Here is a 13,254-nt window from a genome sequence, read left to right as displayed (position 1 = left end):
TTGTCCTACATTTACCTACAGTGACTAAGAGCTGTTGTCTCTTCTTTTGGGATTCACATGCATCACAGTTCAAACAGGGCACAGAAAAAATACAGTCAAGGCTGATTAAGAAAAAACTCAGAGTGAGTGAACATCTGTGGAGATCTTGGAAGTATAGCTCTTCTACATTGATTTCTAACTTTGGATCAAAGGAATAAGAATACCTGAGTAAACGCAAGAACAGGACTCCTTGAAGAATAATGCTCAATAGCGAAAGAATACTTATCATCAGTAAAGCAAAAGAAAGGAACAGTTCTAGAGCATTTTAGTATTGATTTTGTCTTGATACCTTGTAAAAATATGCCGCTTTCTTCTAACAGGCCAAAGAAGCTGTGACATAAGTGACTAATTTCCTTATTATTCTACGTATGTTCTCTTTTCCTTGGGAAAGCCACACTCTGTCAACTGTCCAGAATGAGAAGTGGAAACGTGCTGGGAACTATGGTACTATTTTGCAGTAGTGGGATCATCATTTGCTAAAATCCCTAGCCCCAGAATGCTATCCTATCTGTAAACTGAACATAAGCTGCAGTCCATTCCAAAACGCACTGCACCATCTTTAACACAACTATAAACGAGCCCTAGTTGCTACTGCTTGTCTTTGCAGAGCTACCACAATAAAACTATGCAGCAACAATCCTGGTTAACTATTCTCAGCTGGTATAAATCAGAGTTATTTCACAGAAGACAATGAAGTGAAGCTAGTTTATAGCTCCTGGAGATGTGGATCAAAATTCTATCAGCATAAAAACTACTACATGGAGCTACTTAGAATTACTTGTGAAGCACCAAATCCCCAGAATCTTCTTTTCTGGTTATTAATCACACTATGCTTGTTATCCCCACCTGCTAATAGAACAGTTAGGAAAAGATTGCATTCCTATACAAAATTCTGCCTCATCTTTTCATACTGTATATTGTTTTACTATTTTGCCTGAGAGTAAAACAAAACAACTTGTCCTTCAAATCCCACATGAATTCAGGCAAGCCCCACTTAAAATTATATCAATACAGAAGGCTACTTTTTGAGTTCCTGTGACCCACTGATGTTCTAATCAAGAGTTCTTTGTATACTGAATGAAGCGTGACTACAGATGTTTGGCTCATCATCCCCACTTTTAAACACTACATCCTTCACTCACAAGGAAGCTCCAGTTCTTCAGTTCTCTCTTTCTGAAAAATCTAGGTCAATTTGGGAATGATATCAGAAACCTCTTACCGTTCTTGAAGCTATTCTTGTTCATGAAATGCCAGATCACCATAAGCTGTAATGAAGATTATGAGATCTATTGGAAAATAATTGACAGACACCATTTTGCAGACTATGCATTTGATAGAACTCTCTAAGGCAAGTGCTGAGAGAAGTGTAACCATCATATTTCTGTGTCATCATGAGAAACCGTACTTTGTATGCCTGCCTACTGACAATAATCACCATCAAGCAGATACGTTCTCAAGTGCTGGAAAAGGGACATTTGTTCCCTGCTTGCTGAAGTGAAGAAATTGGCTTACAAAGTGCAAATATCTTTTGGCTTTCTCAGTTATTATGTTGCAGTTGGGTTTTTGGAAAATTTCTTCCCTCTAAATATGTGGCTGCTTTTGTACCTGTATGAGGTACCTGTCTGAGGGTCCTAGCATAAGTGTGAAGGTAAACAAGGTGTTCTTTCCAGGTCCTGCAATCAGATTCTTAACTAACTTGAAAATAATACTAAATAAACAGAAGCTATTGTCTTAAATGTTGCTTTTCTTGTTAATAACTTTTCCTTTCCCAACATGTCTTCACTTCACAGCTGATACAAAAGTGTATATTAAATATCTCCTTTAATTTCTGTGTGATACCAGTTATTCAGAGAATTTTAGTAGGTCAAGAACTATTGCAGGAGAACAGTCTTTGCCTGTCTGCAAAGGCTTCAGCTGAAATCATAAGATGTAATAGAATGTAAATTAATCATTATGATGAGTAATATTTTACACCAATATGTTAATTAATATGTACACATTGTCCATAAAACTCATACCTGCATTTGGGACTCAGTCCCAAATGAGTGAAACATTACAATCCATGACCTTGCTAAACAGTGAGGTGGATTCAACTGCTACAATTGCTCTTGTCTTTTCTACTATATATTTTACTGTTTCATAAATATCTCAAGTCGTTCTTGCCTCTCATGAGAGAAGAAAAGCTAATTGCAAGTATGTGAAAAGCAAGAAAAAAAATAGTAAACTCAAACTCTGAGATGAATTATTGACACATGTTAATTTTCTCCAGAGGTATTTCTTCACCACCATATATGTTTGTAATATACAGTAAGAACTCTCTTTCGGCACTCAAATTAGGATTACAGAAATTACCTCCCAGCTTGTTCATCTTGCCAGCAGTCTTATGAAGAAGTGTGTCAATGGATGTCAAAGAGTAAACCATAATTTAATATAGATTCTAATTACTGCATTGTGTACAAAAGCAGCAGGATTTTTACTCACTGAACAGCACTCGTGTCACTTGCTGAGGCACTATCTCAGTTTCCAATAGGGCACAGAGACAGAGTAGCTAGCAAATTGTTTAAAGACAATGGTGCATGTCAGTGGTGAAACAGGGATTTGAAAGAAGGGAATAGCTGTATTCATTCCAGACTCAATTCACGTACAGGTGCTGCCTCTAAATGAATTTTGCAAGTCTCGTTACAAAACAAAAGTTTTCCACCTGACAAATATATTGCAAATACAGGAGTCCAATAAGTGGCAAAGAGCCTCAAAAATTAGATTGTAGCCTGATAAGCAAGCAAAAGAAAGCTGTACTATATTCACTTTGGAATTATAAGTTTCTTGAGTTTGAATAGATTGATGTGACACATAGAACATAAACAGTATATGAGCACAGGAGTGTAATGACATCATCTAAAATTTCAGGGCTTAAAGCTAGGATCAGAAGGAACTTTGTACATTTGCTTCTTGCTGTTTTAAGATGCTGCCCTCTAAGTAGCATAAGCCAAAGCACATTTCTAATTCCATTTTGCAAAAGATTTCAATCTATTACATTAGATTGGTCAGGACAAAAGGTTTTGAAGAACAAAAGGTTTTCTGGCAACTGGTTTATTCTTCTTTCTGTAACCCAAGGCATTTCTGTGTGTTCCTCAAGATCTTTTACGTCGATATAACGACAACATCAAAAAACAAAACTCATATTTGCAATTGTCTCTCCATGATACCCTGAGTCCCCATTTTCTTACATAGTAAAACATTTGGTTACGTTGAAGCTATGTCACACATTTGCACAATAATAGAAACCCATTTATTCAGGTTTTACTGGCCACAGAATACTAGGGAAATGCTGAGGATAAGATGAACATCTTATTTTGATTAAGTTGTGACTGTCTTCAACAAGTAGATTTCATATTTTCTGAGGGTTTAGAAATGGTATTCTGGCTGCTCGGCTAATCTCCTAAAGGATGCATGTGCAAAGCAGCTTTCTTACAGCATTGAGCTTCCTGGCTGACAGTTTCATCTGGAACAGTCCTGTGCCAGAATGGGCTATTTTTCATTTTGACAAGCAGAAAGGGAAAAGAATACAGCAAATGGAAAACCTTCATCTAGCACAAATTTTAAAGGCAGTCACACAATCACAGAAACGTGTGGTTGACAGAGCCCTTAAGAGGTCCCTGAGCCCATGCCCCTGCACCAACACAGGATCAATTACACCTGTCATAAATAATAAATGTCTCTCTAAATGAGCAGCACCGACAACACTGTACCTTGACCATATAGTCTGTTCCAAAGCTGCCATATCCTCACCTTTAGTAAAGGGCTTTTTCTTAATATCAAACTTCAGTCATTCTAGAATTTTGATCCCGCTCACCATGCAGAGGGAAAACTGAGCTTTATAATGATCAACCTCCTCACTTTTCAGTGGACTTTCTTTATATTTGATGCATTGGCCAAAACTGGATCACCAACACTGACAAGGGTTACGAGCTTTGCTGGAAAATCCTGGTAACTTTCACACAACAGGTCACATCTTAAAGAAAGTGGTTCTGTGTGTGTGCAAAATAAATACACTAATTGTATTAAGGTAAAACATGCATGTGAATAACTCACCTCATAGCTTCAAGGATTCAGTTTTAATTACTAATCTTTTCATGCATGCCAAGAGACATGATAAAAAAATACAGGTACTAACTGCATTCATGGGACGCTAGAGGAATCTACTGCAGAATATTTTCATCACTTTTACACTTTCTTGGCAAAGTGATTAAAGCTGAGAACAAGAGAAGCACTACTGGAAAAGTATATTTCCCAACCTTTTCCATACTGCCTGACGAAAGGTTTTTGGCCAGACTGCAGTGATTGTCATTCAGGTTTGGCTGTACAGCCAAAGGGGACTCCATATGAGGTCAAAACTTTGACTTCAGCACCGCAGTCTGAAAGAAGTAATAATAAAAATGCTATCTGCTGATCACCTCGACCCCTTTCCATTGCAGTTTCTAATTATCTGTAGTGCTTGTTGTCTTCATCCTGTTTGTGCATGCAGCTAACATGCCTGACATTGGAATATACTCTCTTGGAAACAGAATCTATTTAGTACTGCCCTCCTTGACACCAGCCCGGAGCAGTAACTTACAGAATATAACCCAGGGAAAGCAGAGACTCAATTCACTGCCCAGAAACACAGCAGGGAATCTGTGAAAGAAGCCCAACAACCACCATTTTGTTTTGCCTGAAATACATGAGACAGCTTCCACCATCCCCAGTGCTACTGCTCAAACTCAAGCACAAAGCTAAGCAGTGCTTTGCTATTTCCCAGTATCTCAACAGCATGAATTTGGCTCGGTGCTGCTTTGCTTGAGGGGCTCTGTTCCCATGGGCATTCACAAAACTCACCAAAAAGTCACGAAATTCCACAAGCTGAAAGGCAGCATGGTAAATAGTTCTCAGTGTGTACATATTACAAAGGAGAAAGTGCATTCAATTCCATGCACTCACCTTCAGCTGTATAAACGTACCATTCTTCCCATCATGTTTAAAGCAACATCCAATAAACCTATGCATAGGAAGAACTGGATAATGACCCAATTCTGGTATTGACTGAAGCTTTAAAGCTGTTGGATTGCTGGTTATTCGTGAGGTTCTGTTTGATGTTGTTGGCTTATTTGTGAGGTTTCGTTTGATGTGGCTGAGTTAAAGCATGTTGTAAGAAAATTCTGTTGGATGGCACAATCTGCCCTAGAAATATCAATAATGTAATAGCTGCAGTGGAAAACAGCACATAATTTTTTTCATACTTGTGAAGTAGACAAATCATTTTTATATGCTGTAGTTGAATATAAATTATAGATAAAAATGTTTCTTATTTAGAGAAACATTTACAAGAACAGACCGCACACCCAGAATGGGAAATGTTTTGGCCACTTCTCTTCCACATTATTAACAGTGCATTTGCTCTTGATTTGCCCAGCCTGCAACTTGGTACCTCTGGTTTCTTTTTAGAGACTAATAGGATTTTCTAGTGAGAAATCTCTAATGAGAGGCAGTCAGATTCTCCCTCTCTCCAATTTATGTGATAAGACTTTGATCTAAAGTGAAAACTGCAGTGCTTCAAGTTGTCCAGCACTCTCCCATTCAGCACACCATTAAACTTCTCCTATGAAATTAAATCTTAGCAAGTAATCTGACAAAGCACATATGCAAAAATCATGGCAAGGCTTTTGTGTGAATGCTTCCCTGATGAAATACATTGCTTGGAGAATATTGTTTTTTGGAATGGAAAATCCAACAGTTAGTGTTATCAAATTTAAGCATTTCTTTATTCTAATGGTCACTTTTTACTTGGCACTATGTATGTACACAGCAAGACATTGCCCTCACCACAAATGAGATTACTGATCATTTTCAATAAAACTCGGGAGTTCCAGCTACAGTGCAAAGACCATAAAGGCTCCCAGGTAATGCTGTAAAGACAAGACAAAGAGTGGAATGAATGAGCAAGACACTGAAATCCTGGATGCTGGAATAAAGTAAAATTACCTCCAAGTCAGACCTCATCCAGTTCAGAAAACAAAGAAAATCAAGTTGCTGACTATTACAGACTCTGCTCCCTGCACTTTCCTGATACACAGACATAACATATGACCCTCAGAGGCTCATGGAGCAACCCACTGAGATGCTACCATCTGATTCTTCCCACATGACTTGGTTTAAGTTGTGTGTTCAAGGGAGCAGTTCACCTCCGGAGTTGATGTTTCCAAATTGCTGCTCCAATACCTGAAACCAAGTGTGGCCAGACCTGTTGGAACCAAGCCACATGGTCACCCAGCACAGCTCCTTCCAGTCCTATGGCTATGAGTTAGAAACTATGCTTCCAATCCCTTAAATTAATAGGGAGATGCTGCCCTCAGGCCAAGACTTCAGGAGTTGCCATAGCACTGTTGAGCTGCTGTAATTTAGGGTATGTCAAAGAGAAGCTACACCAAACAACAGTAGGAAGAAGAGAGAAACCCCCGCAGACAGAGATGATGAGGCTGTTTGGATGGAAGCTGTTGGCCACCTGACAATACCAGCCTGACCCTGGGGAAGCACAATGTGCTGATTATCTGTGGCTGGCCAAGCTTGCACAAGAAAAGCTTCTCCAGTGATGGCTGTCAGGATCTTATCTTCCAGTCCGACCGCTAAAACTGAATTTAAGATCACAGTGAGATAATCTCTAATCAAGATAATATTGTGGAAAGGGAGATACAACCAGAGAGCCAAGATTTAGCTGCACATCCCACAGAGGTATTCACCACTGCTAATGGTAACATTAGCTCTGGAATTATACTAATTGCCAGCCTTGTTATGCTAAATAATCACTTTGTTTTGGTAATGCTGGTGTAATTCTAGATTAATTAGCTCTGCCTTAATCGGACCTAGGGGAAAGATAAACTGAGAACACGCTGAGAAAAAAGCACAGTTTAATTGGGGGTTTTCTTTTCAGAATTTTCTGAACAATATATACTGACTCCTCCTTATGTCACTGGTGCTTTCACATTTGAAAAATCAATTTATTTCCATTTCTTTTGGCTTCCTGGGCTTAAGTTTCTGAGAGGGAGGGTAAGAACATGAAGAAACCTCTAAAAGCAAGAAATTTTTGTGAATTATTGCGTTTGGTTCAGGTCTAAAGTGAAGGCCTCTCTTTGAATCTGAACCCCAGAGACTCCTGCTTGGGAAGTTTTACTTTACCCACAGGCAGGGTCCAATTTCTATCTCCACTCTGCACACTGAAGTTTGATACATGTCCATTTTTCTCACTGCCCAATTGCCCTGAGCCTTCTACCTCATGAAGCCTCTGTTACTAAGTGGTTCAGCAGTCAGAAGGATTTAATCCCTGATCAGTCTTCACTATCAGATCACGCAGCTGCTGAAGGCTGAGCTTTAATTCACTACCTTTTATCCTGCTATATGTCTGCAGCACCAGACACAATGCGCAAGGAAGGAAACAATGCTCCATTTGGGACTCCTTGCAGTTCACCTTGGCTGTTGTTTCATGTAATAACCAAGCTCTTCTTCCCTTCTGCTCTTCCCACTGAGTTTTTCAGAGTTGCTCTAATTAAACTTAGATTTCATGTGATTTTATATTTCCTTAGTGCCCAAACAAAGGCAGCATATTAATACTATTTTTTTTCCAGCCAGAAAAAGCATTACACTTCTATTTACAAAACTCTGATCTGTTTTTAGGACTTTTCCTTCTGTTTTCTATATTGTTCATTCCTTATATTACCTGCCTTGTTCATCACTTGCCAATTAGCTTTGTCATCTCTCCCATGTTTATATCATTCTGACTACTTCAGAACTTAGCTATGGGTTTCTCCACTTCAATAAAGCTAGTAGGAAAACATATAAGCCAAGAAAATATGCTTTACTCAGGCAGAAACATGCATCAGTGCTTTGTTTCCAGGTCTTTATATTCCTTGCAACTCACTTGCCCTGGTTCTTTTCCTCTCTTGACACTCCATCTTACTCTTGAACTCCTTACTCTTTATTTCACACACAGATAGAGCACACTGTTTGAATGCACAAACAAATCTGAAGCAAACGTGCAGCTCCAGCCAATGGAAGCTGCATGGCTATTTACTATGTTTGATTAGTTCTGACTTCCTTAGAGGAAGATTAATGAATAAGAATTATTAGAGCTCAGTGAAATGAACTATTAAGATTTAATGCAAAAAAAAAAAAAAAAGTGTTTCTGGCTTATATGAAAAATAATAATAATAAATTGAAAAGAAAAACACACCTTGAAATTACAGCTGAATATGCGAAGAAGCTGCATTGTACCTGAGATGTGCGAACTGTCCTTACATCAAAGAGCTGAAGTTGCTGCTCTTTCAAGGCAGGCTGCATTCTGATGTGGGTGTGATGCTGTTAAAGGACCTAAGCACAAAATAGCTGAAAGCACAATAAATAATAATTTAATCTATGCCTATAATATGATTTCATTGAAAACAGTCACGATGATCAACAGTTCAAATGTTGAAGGACAGTTGGTCAATTTGCATGTAATACCTTCAAGATTAATGGAGAAGCCAACCATGCAGGCTCTAAGTGCCATTGCCTTGCATTACAGCTTGGCAGTATCTAACCCAGTGCCCTGTGCTGTGATGTGAATAGCAATGTCCAGGCAGGTACCTATGGCCTCGCTGAGCTCTGAAATGAATTAGGCAGAAGTAACAGCTTCTCTGCCATCCTGACATGAGCAAAAAGTGCTTCTGTCCCCAGATGGTGACAGCCATAATTTATTCCTCAGAATCTGGGGGAAGAGTGTCACAGAACATGAATCTTTCTCTCAGGAGTCATGGCACGGCCAACTAAGCAACAAGCCTCAGATATCCAGCTCCCCATTTCGGATGCTACTTTCTGAAAAAGGAGAAAAGATGGTGTTTAAATCCAGAGCACTGAAAAACTTGCTTTGAAATCATGGCTTATTATAGCAAGTGCAGAAAAGTGGCAGCTGTGTTTGGGATCCTAATGCTTAGGTACCATAAACTGCAGTGTGACTCCTGCCTAATGAGCTGGAAATATCAAGAGCATTCAGAAGCACTCAAAGTAGTTTGGCACAAAACTATATTTGTGTTAAGGTTGAAGCTGAGTTCAGCCTTATCAGCCTTTGGCTGATGCTGAAGCACTCTGCATCTTTTTTTTTTCCTCACTTGGACAGATCACAAACTCAGAGTTTAAAGATTTTCCAAACCTTCCCCTCCAACTGCTTGTGGATGGATCATTTTCTTTTAGCTTCCTCTCTCTGCATTTACTTTGTTAATCTTATGAAGCTTCATACTTGGAATCGCTAAAAGGGAACAAGATTAGTTCTGCAAGAATAAACAGCAAGGTGGGAAAAAAGGTGGGCTGCATGAGGAGAATATGGACTCATGAAAACCTGAGAAATGAGTCACTGATCACGAAACTGAGTGAGCATAAAGGAGAGAGAGCAAATGAGGAAGGAAAAGGTGGTTGAGAATGTTAGTACATTACTTGAGACCTGTTGGAAAGCACTGCTTGAAAATGAACCATTTAACAATGCCTCCAAGCTAAAATTATGTGGCAGCATAACTTCTAAGAATTTTCCCCACACCAAATAGTTTATCGGTGTTCACATACTGGCAAGAAAATTGCCACCAACAAAATTCCCAAAGGATCAAGTCATTGTTCTTGTGTTGTTTCTTTTTAAATAGAGAGGAACTTCAGGAACACACATGGAAAATGCAATCCTCCCTACTTTTCTCTGCAAGAGCAGATTCTGCTGGGAACAGACACACTGCAGAATCACCCTGAAATGAGCAATGAAAAATCTGATGTTGTGAATGCAAGCGGAAAACATTCAGGGGGGGAAACAAACTTCCTGCAAATAATCCTGGAAATGGTCAAATGTAGTGGCCATTGGATTTGGGTTTTGTTTGTTCTTTCTTTAAGAGCTGGAATCAGTTTTTCAGTGTTTCAAACCTTCCAGAAAATTGCACTGAGAAATTTACTTGTTAGCTCAAAGCTTTTCTCTAAGCAAGATGTGACCGTGGTGCCACCAGGGATGTCATGGAGTGCATATTTGATAACACGTTCCTCTGTGTAAACGTTGCCAATGGGCATTTACAAGCAATTTTAAAGCAAATTTCAATAACTGTTAACAAAAAAACAATTTTAAAAATGTCTCACTTCCATTTTTTCCATCACTGGAACCTTGGTAGACTCACTGTCCTCATCTTTGCTACCACGTCAGACTTTGTCCCCATGCCTCTGGCTGAAGCTGCAGCCATTCAAGCAACATCAAGTTGGCTGAGACTAGAGACAGCCTGGCCTTTGCCAGCAGCTTGCCTGCCTGGAAGCAGCTTGTGTTCTCCACAGGGAAAAAGCCACTTTTCCACCAGCATCACTAGATCTGTGCTCAGTCCTTGCTGCAAAGTTTTATAACCTTGGAATTTGGCCTCGCTGTTGTGTTTGTTTGTTCCAACTTCTTGAAGCCTACACTGCTGCACACTGCCTTCTACCACTAATACTTTCAAATGCCATTCCTCTTTCAGATGTTCGTGGTTCAATAACTGTTCCCTCTATGATACTCATTCTGAATAGACAAGAAAGATGCTGCAGCTCGGCTAATAAAGGAATAAGGGTGTTAAAGACAATCTTTCTTTTTCCTTTGTGCTGGTGGAGAACAGAGGTTTCAGTGGTCTGATCCCTACCAGGATGAGGGCAACATGCTCCTCATCCACAGCACTGTTGTGCCAAGAGCAAGTGCTTATAATTCGCTTTGATCTTTCCAGCTCGTTGGCATTCAAGTGTTGAGGATCATAGAAATAAGACGTTTCTGTTTCAGCTGATCTATGTGAGCCCAAGATAAAGCACTAAGGCCCTGCAGCTCTCCAGAGAGGTAAATGGTGAGTGGAAGGCAAGAACAGGGCAGTTATATTCATTGGACACCTGCACACCAAGCATGTGGATTATGCAGATGTACAAATTTCCCCCATCAATGGACTGAAATCCACAGAAGGGTAGGGGTCCTAGGACAGTTTTGCCTGAAGTCTTACCAAGTCTACAGTTTTCTTTAGAGTTAACAGAATCTTTAGTTTCCTTTAGATTTGTGACTTGAAAAATGTAACCCTTCTGTTTTAAAAGTATAGGGAAATCCCAGAAAATGGCACCACTAGCAGGACACAAACTATGCTTCAGAACAAGAACAAGACAGGACTTTTATCCCCCCAACTCTGTATTGGGAACTTTTCTTCCCAAAATGAAGGTCATTTCTAACACAGTAGGTGAAAGCCAAGTGGGGATGGACTGGGTGATTTGTCTCACTACAAGCAATAGAGACAAGGAGAAATCAAATCTCTCTCCACTGAGACAAAGGTAAGAAATTGGCTGCACATAAGGATTAAGACTGCAGACAAAAGAAACAAGCTTGAGCAGATTTAGTTGCCTGACCGCTTAGGGTTACCTTGTGCAAATTGAAATCTCCATCAGAGCCAGCCCAAGGAAGTGTTCAGGGATGCTCTGCTCCATAGACAACCCCAGGCTGTGCCAGTGGCCGTTGTTGGTGTAGAATGCATAGATGCAGCTCAGCATCTATGTTTCTTCTGTTTGCTCAGAGGCTGCTCATCCCAGCAGACTATTGTAGTACTTGAAACACAAACTCAGGAAAGAAATGATACGGCTCTGATTTCTGACTTAATACCCATTTCTACTAGCAGTTACTGTGTCAGCATCCCTGTGGACATGCACAGTGCCTGTCTTCACAACATGCATGCGTCCAACCCATAGCAGTTACAGTAGGTCATGCTCATTAATCCTGGATTATACATTCACATCCTGAAGTCTAAGAATATTTTTCCAGCACTTTGCTCAATATCCCGTCCTGCCTTGCAGCCTGTTTCTTCTTGTAACACAGTCATAGACTCGCTGTATCCATAGGTGCATCACAGCTAATGCACAGGAGATCTTGCTTACCCCTGCATTTTCAATTACCAGTAGTTACTGCAGCATACCACGACAGCCCTACGTCTATTTCCCAATGTATAACTTGAAGCTAAATTCAGAAAGCCCCTCCACTAAATCCAATTGCCTGTTTAAAAGGCACGTACTGTATTTTTCAATGACATAATAGACCAAAGAGTTTTCTTATATTTACTGGCACTGGTGATAACAGTCACCAGATTTCTCAGACATATTTCAGCATCTCCTATGTTTAGTAAAGCCTGATTTCTTCCATCAAACAAACAAAAAACTTGATCCCTTATTATCCTGAAACAAAAACAAACAAAAATCACAGTTCCAGTTGCAAATCTCATATGTTTTACTGGAGAATAATTTAAGAGATAAAAAAACACTGCAGGTAGCACCAAAAACAGCTAATGGTAATTATAAGAGTATATAATTGGCTATACACTGATAGCCATGGCCATAAGCAAAGTCCATTTCTGCTGCAGAGAACAGTGCAAAGAAATAGGGGGAGAAAACTGAAGTCCTATAGTTGTCTCAAATTCATCAGAACATATAATGAGACTGTTTGATGTACACTGACTCCCTCATGCTTACCACGAGCTGTTCCAAATAAGGCACCTGGGATAGCTTTCCAGGCACTTTCTGCACACAGGTGTTATACAGATTTATGTACTCACACAGCACACTGAGCTAATTTGAACTCAACTGTGTTATTTCTTTCTTCAGAAATAAATCTCACAGCAACTCCAATTTCAAGGCATTTTATCTGTTATTCAAATATTTTACTATTTGGTTAAAAAGACACCTGTCCCAAATAAATGATGTTACCCTGTGATGAATAATGAACAGAACAGCATTAACCGTAATGAACCATCCAGGTCCGTAAGCTGATTGTTGCTGACATGAATTATCTTCTAATTCATAAATCAAAGCCTAATAGGTTTCCAAATACAGCATGTTTAACAGATTATAGCACACATTAATGATATTTAAGTACAAGGGCAAGTTCTGCTGCAATGGCTTTTCCATCTGTCAATTTCTGCTGAAGGCTAAAACATTAATGACAAACCAGCCTCAAAACTTACCCTAGAACACACAGCCTGAGAAGGTCATTATCAAGATGTGGGTATAGAGTTGTCAAGACTGCACAGAGTGTTCCCTAAGCACTGTATCTTATTTCCCCCACTGATGCTTGAGAGCAACTTCAGTTTCTCAGCCCTGGTAATGACCTGGTGTTAGTATACATTTCCATTCAGCATTGGCAGT

This window comes from Coturnix japonica, chromosome 8 (genome assembly GCF_054131305.1).
Source record: "Coturnix japonica strain WE chromosome 8, WE-NBRP24, whole genome shotgun sequence".
In the NCBI taxonomy this organism is placed as follows: Eukaryota; Metazoa; Chordata; class Aves; order Galliformes; family Phasianidae; genus Coturnix; species Coturnix japonica.
Note: the sequence above shows the minus strand (reverse complement) of the source record.